The 14,555-nt window shown below is 41.0% G+C and overlaps 1 protein-coding gene across 4 annotated transcripts in view; it reads left to right on the top strand.

Annotated features, from left to right (window-relative positions):
- Window positions 1–14,555, top strand: part of PLAG1 (PLAG1 zinc finger) — a 47,681-nt gene that overhangs the window by 24,399 nt on the left and 8,727 nt on the right. Inside the window, exon 1 of one of the 4 annotated variants that reach the window (XM_053987869.1) lies at window positions 11,659–11,777. The exons of 2 other annotated variants lie outside the window; for them this stretch is intronic. The gene's annotated coding sequence lies outside the window, so the exon portion shown is untranslated. Of the gene's footprint in view, window positions 1–11,658; window positions 11,778–13,607; window positions 13,655–14,555 lie in introns of those variants that run through there. One more of the 4 variants, XM_053987878.1, reaches the window with a different exon arrangement.

The following is a 14,555-nucleotide window of genomic DNA, read 5'->3' as shown; positions in this document are numbered from 1 at the left end:
TCTCGGTTTCCTCTTCCTTAATTTCATTTTGCCCCTGTTTCTGAACCTCCTCATCTTCATGCTGATGACTCCTCTCTCCCTGATCATTGGGTTTGGATGAAGCTGGGAGGCGTGGTTAGATGCCAGAAGCACTCAGTTATTACTTACACAGGGAAACTTCATCCTGTCTGACAAGCATACTATTCATAGCCTTGAGGGATATACCTGAAGGGCGCTGAGTTTCCACTCAGAATTTAAGTAGATTAGATTATGTATACATATTTGTTGTGACTTGGCGGGTATCCCAGTGCCCGAGGTCTTAAAACATGTACTTTGCTATACTCGAGGCAAGCCCAACTGCATGTTTCAAAAGATGCTCTGAGGAGATGGGAGGCTGTTGTTTGGAGTCCACAAAGGTGTTATCCTCTCTAGATCTGGTACAACACAGGAATTCTGATTGTTCTGTTTAGTCCTGTATTTTGTCTTGATATTAGGTGCTATCAGATGCCTCAAGGGGGGGGTATAACTGTAAGATACAGAGGAGAAGATCCTCTCTGACTTAACTCTCTTCTGATTTGTATTTTGTCCTGGAAAAAGAGGATTGCTATTATTTTTTCCTGAAGCTTTCCTGAAATCATGTTATAATTTTTGATGATCCAGTTATCTATGTAAATCTTGTCTGTCTGACTGTAAGCTACCTTCTGGCAATTAATCTCACAGGCTAATACTTTGCTGTTAAAAAGCAACTCATGGCTGTTTATTTGTTTAAATTTTGCTATGCTGTGGCTTTATTGAGTGTCTCTGTCATAAGAACAGATGAAACCTGTTACTCTGAAGCTGAAGAAGTTACTCCACTGCCAATAATTTTAATAGCTTTGTTATCTTGTTAAAAAAAAAAAAAAAAAAAACAACCAAAACAACAAAGACACAAGCATAAAAATGCAGCCCCAAAATTCAGGTGCTGCGGATATGCTGGAGGGAACTATGAAGTTAAAACAGCTGTATTTTATGAAATTCTGTTTGGTATGGCACTTTTCCTTATAAGGACCAATGACCAATTGTTTTGATTATTTAGAAGGAAAAAATTCCATGAGAACTGTTACTGAAAATGACTAACTTGGCATTTGTGATCTGTCGCTCTCTTACAACATTTGATGCAATACTGAATTTAAGATAGCTGAAACATCCAGTTAGCTGCTGAGTGTTTCAGCTATTCCTGTGTGACCTATTTATTTCATTTTCTTGTAAATTGCTAATGATTTCTGTAAATAAATACTCCTCCTTTTTGTAGTGGTGTCTTCTTAATATCCAGGCCTTTGTAAATAAAGAACAGCCTGTGCATCTGATAGAAATCTCCAAGATGCGGTTTGAGATGCACAGTGACCTACAGGCTTTGGCAGCAAGGAGCTGAAGTGAGTCCTTGGGTTTTGCCACTAGAGCAGGGAAGCCTTGGAAGGAGGAGTGTGGCTCTGCAGCTGCTCATGGGCAGTGGAGGCTCTGAAAGAGCATGGTGGTTAGGGCTGCACTTTAGAAACGAGGAATGGATGGGTCTTGTTGGGAGAGGAAGGAAGACTTAACAGAGAGGTAGGCTGGATTTGGTTAAGTAGTTTTGTTTCTTTCTTTAAGCAAGGACTGGAAGTTGATAAAAATGTGTAGGTGATATGCCTTAGATATGAGCTGCTTTTCTCAAAGTTGCAGAGGGGGATGTGAGAGAGATGGGACCATGACTTAGCAGATCTGAAATGTGCATATCCATCTGACCCATTCCTTTGGTGTCTTAGTGGCTTACAGAAGATGCTTGAATAAAGTAATTACAAATCCGTTTGTGTTATCTTAAAGGTAGAGGATGAGGAATAACCCATTGTGGGGATTTTTTTTTTCATTATGATATTCTTCCTATATGCTGAAAAAGATTTTTCTCTAACAGAAACTGCATGTAAAATTCACTGCATTTTCCGTTCTTTGCTTCTATTTTCCTTTTGTAAGTACAGAAACATAGGATTCACTCAAGCAGACAATAGGTAGGATTGTCCCTTTGTGAACTTTAAAATGGATGATGTGAGAAAGAATTTCTAGGCTGATGATTGCTGAGAAATAATTAACAAATCCAATTCACTATGGCTTAGTCCACAGTAGGATGTTACCTTGAATACAGTGCAGTTCCTCTTACAGCATCGCATGTCCATGCTGAACTAAATTCTCAATGTTGCATCACAAAGGACTATTTACTGTAGTAAATGCTTGTTGAGGTGAGCTGGGTTCCACTCAAGGTTTCTTTGGGTTGATTGCTTATAATGCACTGTAGTTCTTATTTCTTCCAACCTGGCTTGCTACCCATGTCCTGCTTTACTCCAGGATCATTCTGAGTAAAGGTAGATGCTCCATACATGTTGGCAGGTAGGCAAGAGTGCTGCTTTTTGTGGTGGAGGTTGTAAGAAAGTTGATTATAATAATCGATTAGTTTTGAAGGGTCTGCTAAGGCTCTGGTGGCCTCCAGTTCATACATGACTGAGCCTGCTCGGATATGAATTGTTATGGGATGGACAGGTACAGGTGCACACATAAATGAAGGAGAGAAAACACACCTGGACCTGGCCTTGGGAATGAATCAGCACAAGGGACCACAAAGGATACAGCAGAAGATAAAGAAACTCAACAGTATTCTTGATCAGTGCCCTCATACGTGCTCAGGGCTGTGATTTTGCAAGTGACATTGCCACCAAATCTAGGAGTGAATATTTTTTTTTCTCTCAGGTGGTACACAGTGCCACAACAGAGGTCTGAGGTAAATAAGTTAAAAAAAAAAAAACCAAAAAAAAACCCCCCAAAAAAAACCAACCAAAACAAAACAAAAAAAAATCAACAACAAAAAAAGTCAGTAGCCTCACCTATACCATAGTGTCCTCCTGGCCTGGGTTTGCTGCAAAGCACTGTGTCTCCTCAGCTGTGAACAATACCCAAGAAACAGCTTCTGGATCCTGTGGAGGCTGGAGGAGGAAACTGATCTGGTAAGTATTGCATGCCCAATTGCACAATAACTTCACAGGAGGGTTTAAACTACTTTTTCTGGAGCATCACTCTATTACTCAGGTAGCAGCCTTTCCCTTGCCATTTAACTTAGCGATTCTCAAACTTAATGTCACACTCCTGTTTTATTTATTTTCTGTGAGCTCCTCATCCACACAGATGTGCTGTCACTTACTGACCATCTCTAAACTTCTGCACTCCAGCTACTGTCCCTCCATCCTTTCATTTCTCTTATTCTGTCATCCAGAGTATCAACCTTTACTGTCAGTATCCCCTACCCCTGTCCCTGGTCTTTGCTCAGCTAGCCTTGCCTTCTTACCAATCCAGCTGTATGGGAGGACTTCTCAGAAACTTTCCTGTCTCAGCTCCTTGATACCTGCCATGTCTTCTGCTTCTCCTTCTTGTTTGTGCTCTGAACCTTCTGTGTAAAAGACCCATTTCATGAGGAATAGCATCAAGTTACCTTAGCTGCCCAGATCAATTATCCTCACTGTCCAAATCTTTGCAACTCTGTCCCGTACCTACCTTGCCCTATTTGGAAAGCCTGGAGATCTCCAGAAGGAGAATGCTGATCCTGCTTTTGGTGTTGATGTCACCATGGAGCTCACTGCCTGCTTCCTGCCTTGGGGACCCTTAGGTTGTAGGGAAGGCAGGAAGTAGCTCAACCTAGTTAGACACAGCAAGTAGCTGCCTGTCCCAGCTGAGCTGAAGCCATGGCATGGCTCACCTCCATGCTCCCTGGAGCTCTGCTCCTCAGGTTGGGTGCAAGGGGAGATAGTTTGAAGGCTGGAGGGAGTCCTGTGTTCAGGGGGTGTACACAGACATAGAGAATGGATAGTGTTGTATGGGACGGCTTCCTCCTGCTGCTGCCTACACCCCTGCCTGTGTGACATCCTTCAGCTTAGCAAGTGTTGGTTTGCCTTCCTCCCAGTCAGTGACTGTCACATCTGTGCTGCTGACTCATGTTTTGTAAGTTTGTCCAGTACCTGACTCCACAATTGCAAGAGCTCGTGATCACACTTTTTGATAATTTTGCATGCTTTTTTCTTCACTCTTGTTCCCCTCAGTGAAATGTCATCTTCTCATCAGTCTTACTTCAAAGTTTTAATGATGTATTTCTTTGCTGTGCCAAGTCCCAGACATGATTCACACTTTTCTGCCTCCTTTCTCTACTGATGTGATCTGTCATTTCCTCCTCGCTAATCACAGCCTTCCCCAGCTTTGGTTATGCTGCCCCCCTGCTCCAGACCTTAGTCATGCTCAGAATGTTTATTCATCCTGGAGCAGTCTCAAATACAAAGCTGTGCTGTTGCGGGGTTTCATTACCGTGCTCAATCTTCACCCAGGTTGAAGTACACAAAGAATTTTGAACTGTGTTGCTATTCTAAATCTTCTGTGTAGGAGAATGAGCTTGTGTAGTTCTAAAAGCTGCAGTAGAAATTTCTTACCTTCGCTGTGTATTTTACCGTAATTTTCAGGAGCCATAAAAAGAGTGAAAGTAGTGTGTAAGAGAGCTTTGATACAAGCAGTGCAGGTAAAGAAGGTGTCGAGTTGTTGGTATTGGAGGGGTTTTTCCCCCCTCTAAGGTAATGCTTCTCTAACACTCCTGGATGAAGCTTGTTGATAGGTAACCTTGCAGTGCATTATCACAATTTGCCTGTTGTCTTTACAAATGAGGTCCTTAAGTCTCCCAGGAATTTGTTAGGGAGTGCTGTCCTTCAGCATAAGGACAGCTAGTTTCGCCATGTATGCAGTTAAATATGTAATGCATATTAGTTTTTTTCTTTAAAAACCAAACAAAAAAACCAACAAGCAACCAAAAGCAGAACGCTTTATACTCAAATTGCATATCCAACAGTGTCTGACCATTTCAAGTTTTAAAACAATATCAACCAACTTACTCCATTACGTATGTCTCAGAAAAACCTACAGCAGCATACGTAGTATGTGGAAGTAATTTGGAAAGCATCTTGCAGTTTTGAAAGGCACACGGTGAAAAGAGAAACTGGGAGAAAAGAATCTAAATGTGGTCATAAGGGAAGAAATTAGTTAGCAGTATTAAAATAGACTTTGTAATGAGTGGGGTGACTAGTAACATCTTTATTTTTTTCTGATTTCTCTTAGCACATAAAAAAGCTGCTGCCCATATGAAGAGGGAATTAGTAGCTCAAAGGTAGCCATCAGATTTCAGAAGATAAACAAAAGGTGGATCTGAACCTTGAAATTGTCAGCTCAGCAAAGGCAGAGTGGTGAAAGGAGGGTTTCCTGGACAACCCCCAGAAGATTGTGATGTATTATGCGTTTTTGGAAGGGGACAAGAAATAGGCAGTACAAAGGTGCTAAACCTAAACAGTTCTAACAAAACACTGGTCAAGTATTTTATCGCCAACACCCTGCAAAACATAAAAGGTATTTCAGATTGATACCATTACATCAGTTGAGCTGAAATGTTTCCTGTCTACTCTGATTCTTCTGTATACCATCTAGAGGAGCACTCTGTGCAAGACTTGCTTTGTTTTTAAGGTCATTATTTTTCACTGAAAAAAAATTACCATCAGCTAAATTAGTAAATAAATCCATTTGTCTAAACACCTGTCTGAAAAATTAATTGAACACACAACTATTGTAAAATTAATCTCTTCACAACTTTTTAAAAATAATATTAAACATATTTTTTTGATTGCAAATTTTTTGCTAGCCTAGAGCTGCTTTCCCACAGCTTGAAAGGAGCTCGAGTGTCTTGTTGGAGAGCACTTTTAGAGGAAGACATTCTCTGGGATTCACAAAAGCATCTCTATTTCATGTTTCCATCTGCCTTCCAGGATTTTTTCCCATAACATGCATGAAACATTGATGCATACCATACAGTCATAAGACTATTTTTATTCCATCTTTTTTGTCACCATCTTCCTTCCACCTTTCTGGAAGCCTGCCCTACTAGCAGTTTGCAGCTGTTCAAGGCAAAGTCTTGCATGTGTTTTTCTCACATCGCTTAATGTAGGCTTGAAATCAGGAAAGCAGAGTCTACTAAGTTGCTTTAAAAAAAGAGAGCTTGTAAATGGCCTGGTGTCTTAGACCGTGGAGAATAAAATTTAAATTTCAGGACATCGGGGTCTTTCATTGTAGATCACCCAGTGCTGGTGAATGCTTACAGTGGTAAACTGTGTCCAGCGAGACTGAGAAAGTCTTAAGCTAGTGTTTTTGGAGGTGGAGCTGAGACACTAGGGCAACACGTATGCATTTCACAACCTGCTTCTGTGACAGCAGGGAACCCTATCCCTGTCCCTTGACATGACATGAAGAAACCTTGTGCTACTGTCAGCCTTCCTGACTTGCTTGTCCTGCCAGTAACAAGATAATTACCTTGTGATTTAATGGTAAAGTTTTTTGGTGACCACATTGTTACGACATTTCATCAGGCTGATGGGAGCTCCCAAAATGGTTTTCTGTTGGTGCAGTTCCAGGATGAAATCTCTGTGGACTTCTAGCAGATTCTGGCTTTGCTGCCTGAAACTGATCCAGCCATTGCTTCCAGTCACCTGAATCCAAATATTGTAATCCAGGTGGCTATTCTGGATACTAACTGCCTGCCTTATCTCCCACTGCAGTGTTCAGTTGTGTAGCTCTAAATTATGCATGACTGCTTTTAGTTGTTCACTAATCTGGCATCAAATCTTAGAATTCTTATGCATTGAGATGTGCATCCCAAATTGCATTGCACGGCATCACAGTACTCTGGAGCAGAGTGCTCAACATGCCAAATGGGAAATGGGAACAAATGCGGAGCTATGTACTTACCTTGTTCACAAGGATGCTCTCGTAGCAACAGGACTTGTGGGGGCTCTGAGTAGTCACTGTAGTCAGAGTAAGCTATTTAGTGTGTAGTAACAGCATTGCACAGAGTCAGAAATACATTTGGTGTCTGTGCTGTTGAGCTTCAGAAAGGCTCACTGGTTACAGCTTTGAAGAGGGATTTGCTTCGGTATTACCTTAAGTATTCTGCATTTTCAGTTAAGGCTTTTGTGTTTTAGCTTATAAGGTCATTGATACCATCATCCAGCATCACAGCTGTAGCAGTAGTAGCAAAAGCAATCATGGCTAGATGTAACACTTTCTATTTACTGTAAAACTACAATATTCTATGAAGTATTTTCTTTTCAGATAGAACAGCAGTTCCGTGACTGTAGGTTGTATTGGAAGTGACTGCTTGGAAATAGTCACTCTTTCTTACTTGTTGCCTTTCTTTGAGGGCTGGGTTAAGAAGAAACAGGGCAACCAGGATTATCAGCATTTTAGTTGGAATAGCTCCAATAAATAACATGGTTAAAAGAAATCCAAGGTTACAAAAAAGCAGTGCTAAACCGTGTCACAGCTTTTGCCCCCAGGAAATGTTTTGGCAGTGAGGCTCAGGACAGGACTGGGCTTCTGCTGCAGGCTTTGCACTACTGCATGGTTGCCACCTATACCCAGGATGTGGTGTTATGTAGTGGGAAGACTACCCTGTCCCTTAGTCACTTTATATCTGTCCTGCATGAGTTGTCTTTTTGTTCTAGAATTGATCTTCTCAACCATCTTCATAATGAGAGAAATTGGTTCCTGTGGAAGGCCCTAGCACAGTTCTTGCAGCTTCTATGACGTGTTGAGATTTTTTTCAACGACCAACTTCAACTTGCCTCTCTTATTTGAGCTTGTGTTGACTAGCAGGACTAGAGCACCAGAAGCCCTTTTACTTGAACGATAGCTGAAACTGTTAAAAACATCTTTAATTATGATTTTTTAGGTGACTGACTCAAAAAGCAAAACTTTGAACACCTATCCAATCTATTTGTGCTCTGCAACCTAATTACACTGTCTATACATGCTCAAGTATTCAGGTTCAGAAAAATCTTATGAAATGCAAGTATGGAAAATCATGGTTTCAGGGGTGTTCTGGGCCAGGCAGGCCTGTACCAGGCAAACCTGAAATCTGTATTTGGTTGGTAGATACTCTAATAAAGCATACCATTGGTGGCCAATTGCATAGAAATGATAATTTGAGAAGAGTCAAAGAAGCATTTGTGAGGAAGTCCTGTCTTGGGAAATTGGAGTTCTTGGGAAGATCAGCAAGAAGTAAAGATGTTCTGGCTCAAAAATCAAAGTGAACTTTAGCAAAAAGACTTTTTAAGGAAACTGAGATGATGTAAGAGGGGAGGGAGGTCTTTGCACAATGACAGTTGTAGATGATGAAATGAAAGTAAATGACAGTTTAAGAGGTACAGTCAAAGGGTAGAAGGTCAGTTCCCAGTTAAAGGAAGGTCCCAGTTAATTTCCACATGTGGAACATGTTCATTAATGGTATCAGTAAGGGGATGGGCAGTTGGGTGAGCAACTTTGCTGTGAAGAAGAGAGCTAGCTGTGGAGAACAATGGAAGAACATTAAAGTGCTGAGGACTATGCAACAAAATGGGTGATAAGATTCAGTGTAGATAAATTATGATGATAACTAAGATGGATAACTGGGCAGAACAATCTCTTTTATATATTGGATTAAGAGTTTGAGCTGAGTATTACCATTGAGGAGTAAGATTTGGGAATTGTGATTGGCAATCCTGTGAGATCATGAACTCATTGGTCACCAAAACACAATCCAAATATTAGAGTAAAAATGTACAGAATAAATTTTGAGAATGTCATTACAAGAGTGTACGTTCGAGTTGCTTCCAAGTATTGTGCATTTCTGGAGCCTTCAAAGGTATATTAGAACTGGAAGAAGCTTAGAGAAGGTCAGTAAGGATGATGAGCTACATAGGGTGGCTTCCATTAAAGAACATTTCTATAAATTGGAACTTTGGTCTGGGAAAGGAATTGATTGAGGGCAATGTTGTGGACATCTGCAGAGGAAGGAAGATGACTATTAACCACTGCCTTTCAAAACAAAGGCATGCACAGTTAGGAGGGAAGGCAGATTCAGAGCCTTCAAAAATAAGAGATTATTCATGAAATCAGTATTGGAGAGACCTGTGGGATGACTTGTTAAACATATGTTGTAGATATTACAAAAAATTATATGGTTTCCAGGAGAATTGTGGACTATTGCTTGGAAGGGTGATGTGCTCAAAGTTGCTAAACAGAAACCACATATGGTTCAGGAAGTCCCTGACATCAAAGGAGTGGGTGGTCTGAAGAGAATCAGAGAAATATCACACATCTATGACCTGTTCTGTACTTTTGGATATTACTGAAGGTAGAATACTGGCCTAGACATAACACTTATCTTGCCCCCACACCCATGCTCATTTTAAGGTGTCTTGTGGCAAAGGAAAATACTTTTCCTTAAAAATATTGAATTAGTTCCTGACTATATTAGTGTGTAATCTCATGCACCTTTAGGTTGTATGTTCATGCTTGCATGTGCATCTACAGGATTTCTTTTGCATTTTATTATAAAAATAGCATGGGTCTATATGCAGGTTAAATAGTAACCAAAGTTTGTTTTCACAAAAGCATCATCACTTTAAAAACAGGTGCAAATTATTCTTCAGGAGGAGGGGTGGTGGTGGTGGTGTGATTCCAAAACACATGAAAACACTTCCGCTGGTTTTAAATATTCTAACAGTAATTACACTAACAGTGTTAATTGTATCACAGTCTCTCCAAAGTTTTTAGAAAAACATCTTTGCAGTGCCATAGAGATTCTTAAAAAGTCCATAAAACCACCATCATCAGATGGGTTAGTTCTAGGCAGCTCTTGTTTCCTTTAATTTAGTATATAACCAGGAATCCTTTGGAACATTTAGTAACCAAAACTGAGCTCTCAAGATTTAAAGTGGACCTAAGTAATCTGAAACATGGAAAGCCCACAAAGAGATGCTGGATGGTATTGTGATTTTTTTTTCCTTTAAGTTACAGACTATGAGGTCATGCTAAAATAAACATTAGTAAGTTCATGTTCTACTTTTCCAGAAACTTAAGGGGGAAAAAAAGGGCAAACATGATAGAACTTTTTTTCTATATTCTGAAAAAAAAGTTATGTAATGCTCTTTCTAGTGTAGCATATTATAAGAATGAGTTACTTTCTAAAATTAAAAAGCTAGTTGTCCAAATTTCATTACTGTAGTACAGCTCTCAGAATTGCATAGAATTATGACAATGAAAAAAAAAACATTAAACTTAATAGTCATGTCTATATAAATACCTATTTTTGTATGATGGTTACTGTCCCACAGGAACCTAGTGGGTTTTTTCCTCCAAGTGCTTGCTTTATTAATTAATAAAAGATATGTATATTTAACAGATGTTTACCACTGAAATCTGTATATTTACTACCCACAAGAAAAGAAATGTGTTTAATAATTTTAGTGCATTTGTTTACATTGCTACCCAAATTTCAGATTGGTTTGAAGGGATTGGGATTTTTTTCTGCTCAACTGCCTGCAGTTTCTGTAGGTTTCTCTGTTTTGTGGATGTTTAAAAAAAAAAACCAAAACAGCAAAGCCTTAAATAAAATCTAGTGTTGATGAATCTTGTACTTTTCTGTCTTCTATATTATATTTTTTGCAGCATAATCATCATTCTGCACACAGTAGATATTAGTAATATGCTGTCACTAAAGTAGACTACAATGGTTGCCTGGTTTTAGTTTCAGTGGTTATGTTATTTCATTGTGTTCTAGATGTTAGGCTGTTCCCCTGAGGGGTGAAGTCTTATGTGTTATTATCTCTAAGTCATTCTTATGTTTATATCTAAGATCACTGGAGAGATATTTTCGCTGTTTTGCCCACATCATTCCATTTTCCTGCAGCAGCTTTTGCAGGCAGTTCTCCTGCTGCATGCCTAGATTTGGGGATTTGGTTGTGTCTTCCTGCAGCCTGTGCATGCTCTCACTGCTGTTCTACCTTGCTCCCTCAGCCACTCCTTTGCACTGTAGGCTAGAGCTTGAATCCTGGGACCAGGATTTCCCTGAAATGAGCTGTGTACTATAAGCAGCTCCTGAAGTTCAAGATAAAATAAATACAGCCCTCTCTATATATTTTTTAAAACCCACACAGCAAAACTCTCTGTTCTTTTGTGATTAGTTTGCATATTGTGTGCATGCTCCCTTTACACGAAGTGCCACTGTACCATTGGGCCAGTGCCTACATCTTTGAATGGTTATTTGCAGTAACTGTTGTCTGAAAATGCAGAAGGCCCAGTGGCATCACCCACCTCTCAATGCCATCCCGACCCACTGGGGCCTCAGTGTTGGACCTCTTTGTCTTTCCACATCTGTCTGTCAGCTTATGAGAGAAGAGGAGATTGTAAAAGCGTGGCTGATTTCCAGCTGCTCTCAGGTAGGGTACCTGCCAGCTCTCCCCTTTCACTGCCTGCCATACAAAAGGCCCCAGTGACAGAGACAGGGCTCTGGGGGCCAAGATCTGTCCCTCCTGCCGTTTGGCAGTGCCTTATTTTTGGACAGGTGTCTGCACATCTTGCTTGCTGTTCAAATCTCTTCCAAATTACACAAAAAACAGACATAAAATTAAATTTCACTTTGTGCAAGTGCAGGTGTGAGCCTCTCCTGGCCTAGTCAGACTTCATGGCCAGACTAACTTTCTGTTGCCTCACCCTAGCAATGCCCATTCTTCCTTTCTGTCCTCCAGCTTCAATGCCTCAGCTTGAGTTTCCAGATGTAGAACCACAGGGAGACCTTTGTTGCCCCTTTCCCTCTCCACCCTTATTCAGCCAAGAACAAATGGGGGAGGATCAGCATCTTCCTACCAAACTCAGGATTCTCTTTCTAAATAGGAGCAAAGGTGAGCAGGCTCCCTCAACTGTCTCTTTTAAAAAGTGACATGCTGTTCAAATAAATACAGATCAAATGGCCTGCCAAGCACAAGCCAGGATGTAGACCCCTGAATCAGTCAGAAGACTTGATTTTAATTCAATGTGGAGAAAGGCACCCCTAAATAGGTTGAAGCATCAATACTTCAACATCTTTGCATGGATTTTTCTTACCTGCTTGACTGTTTCCATTGGTGGGATCAGCTTTTCCATCTGAGATCCTCCTTTACGGAAAGTTTATTCTCTCTAAGAGGGGCCTCTGAAAGCCACAGGTGGGAGGTTGAATCTTCTGCTGCCTGCAGCTACTCTGAGTTGAAGCTTCTTTTGCAAAAAATCTAATGTTTTTCTACGGAGCTGGTCAGACCTCCTGCTCTCTCTCTGAGGCCTGTACAAGTGTGCAGTAGGCACGTTGATCCTTGTTGATCCAGGAAGAGTGTCTGAGCCTTGCAGGGCAGCAGGTCCCAGCATGCTGTCCTGGAGCAGTGCAGGCACTTTGCCATTTCTGCCCTCAGCCCCTTCCAGCAGCTAAATCAGCAGGAGGATTAAATCTGCTCCCCCACAAAATGGAACTGCCTGGTGAGAGGAATGTGTGTAAGCCCACAGCAGAGGGAAAGCCAGAGAAGGCTACATGGTGCTCCTTCTTTGATTGCCCTAATGTGGGGTTAAGTTCCTTCAGGAGCTCTGGCAACATTTGTGCCATTTTAAGAGCCCCAGCTGAAGGTGGTGAGGTTTGTAATTGGAGTCAAAGAACAATTTGGGTTGGAAGGGACTTTAAAGATCATCTAGTACCAGCCATCATGCCATGGGCAGGGACACCTTCCACTAGACCAAGTTGCTCAAAGCTCCATCTAACTTGTCCCCTTGAACACTTCCAAGGATGGGGCATCCACAGCTTCTCTGGGCAACCTATTCCAGTGACTGGCTCTCTACAAATGGAGGTGATGTCTGACAGTTATTTTGGCTCTTCTGAGCTACGATGATGAGATCAGCTGTCTCTTGCTGATGATTTCACCAACTCGGCTCCCCCAGCTACCCCTGTTTGCTCCAACAGAGCAGATTTCATTTGTCAGTACTTTTAGTCAGGTGACTGCTTGTCAGTGCTTTTTAGACTATTAGTCACCTGGTACAGAAAAGAGGAAAAATCATTACTTAATGCTACGGTAATGGTGGCTTTTCTGGTACATGGGCAATAGAGGCACCAAAAGTCATCTATTGCCCTTTACTCTGAATGGGTCTTTACTGTTGGCAAACAGTAAAGAGAGAGCGGTTGGACTGGGGCATCCTGAGATTAGTTTGCTCCATTACCACCCTGAGCAGCAGCAATTCCTTCCTTCCTTGTTCATCCTCTTTTCTTCCTCAACTAGGATGCCAGTTGGTGTTTCAGCTTTCCAAACCTCACACCATAATTCCAGCTAGGACATCAACTCTTGCCCATGTATTGCTCTCCCATGCCCCTGCTCCCTTTCACGATCCACAGCAAAGCTTGCCAGCTCAAGTCACATCAGCACCTAAACCCCTGAGGTGGGAGCACAGGTTTGGGAGCAGCAGGGGAGAGGGAGGTTGCCAAAGCAGCGCGTTGATGGCAGTGGTGTGGGCGATTGGGTTCGTGCCGCGGTGTGAGTGAAGAGCAGAGGTGGGAGCTGCCACTGCTGCTGGCTGTGCTAGGTGGGGCAGTGGTGGCAGAGCGTGGCACTGCTGGGGAGTCCTTTGCCTTGTGCAGAGCTGGGATGGTTCACAGGCACAGCCTGGATGGACATAACTTCAGAGGACTTGGTCCCGTCCGTGTGAGTACGTGCTCACCTGGGATCTGTGCGGACAGCACTTCTTAAAGAATCACAGTTTCCGTAGGGTAAGTAACCACTTTCCATTTTGTTTCCTTAAAGAAATATTTAAAACCCACAGTGACTTTAATGCTATTAACTCCTTACTGAGTTCTACTATTATTATGATTCTGATATTTCTAGTACCCTTCCTGTGGTTTAAAACTGATTGATTGCAGGAATTGAAGCTAGATTTGCTGTTTTATATAAAAGGCAAAATGACAAATACTGTGTTCTCAGTACTGTGTTCTCATTATTGCTCTTTTATTTTGAAAGAAAATAACCATGAAACTGTTGTTTTCCTTTACTGTGCTTGAACCCTCTTAAGTATGAAATGCAAGTCAGGAGGAGGATTATTGGTTATATTTCTGTATTGTCTTCATTATCCTTTTAGTTGAGATATCAAATGTTTTAAAATATTTTCAAGTGTAACTATTTTATCAGATTTTTAAATAGGAACTGTGAATTTGGCAAAAAAAGTGTTAACTCTTTTTGATAATAAAAAGGAATAGATAATTTTATGTTTATATTTTATATTATTTATCTTCCACACAAGAGTTTTGGGGCACTTTTTTTAGTTGAAATTGAAATGTTATCTAACCTGGAATTATCAGGGCGTTTGGAGACTTAGCAAAATTAGTGCTTCACAAATTATGGAAGACATGGTAAATTGTAAGAATTCTGACAAATTAGAGAAGTTATGTTTTGTTATACCCAAGTGGGCTTTGGGCACATGCATGTGACAATGCATTTTGCAGTGTGATGCTTCTCTGCTTCATGTGGAGAATACTTCAAACTTTGTTATTCATTAAAAATTCTTCCTACCTCATCTAGGTGAAAAGCTTAGTAACACTATGACTATAAGCAGTTACAAGGAGAATGGTACATCTTTGTCCAGTACTATGCCTCAGAAATTTTCAAACACCAAAA

Source organism: Vidua macroura, chromosome 1 (genome assembly GCF_024509145.1).
Source record: "Vidua macroura isolate BioBank_ID:100142 chromosome 1, ASM2450914v1, whole genome shotgun sequence".
Classification (NCBI taxonomy): domain Eukaryota; kingdom Metazoa; phylum Chordata; class Aves; order Passeriformes; family Viduidae; genus Vidua; species Vidua macroura.
The sequence above is the reverse complement of the archived record's forward strand: the minus strand, read 5'-3'. Positions and strand labels throughout refer to the sequence as shown.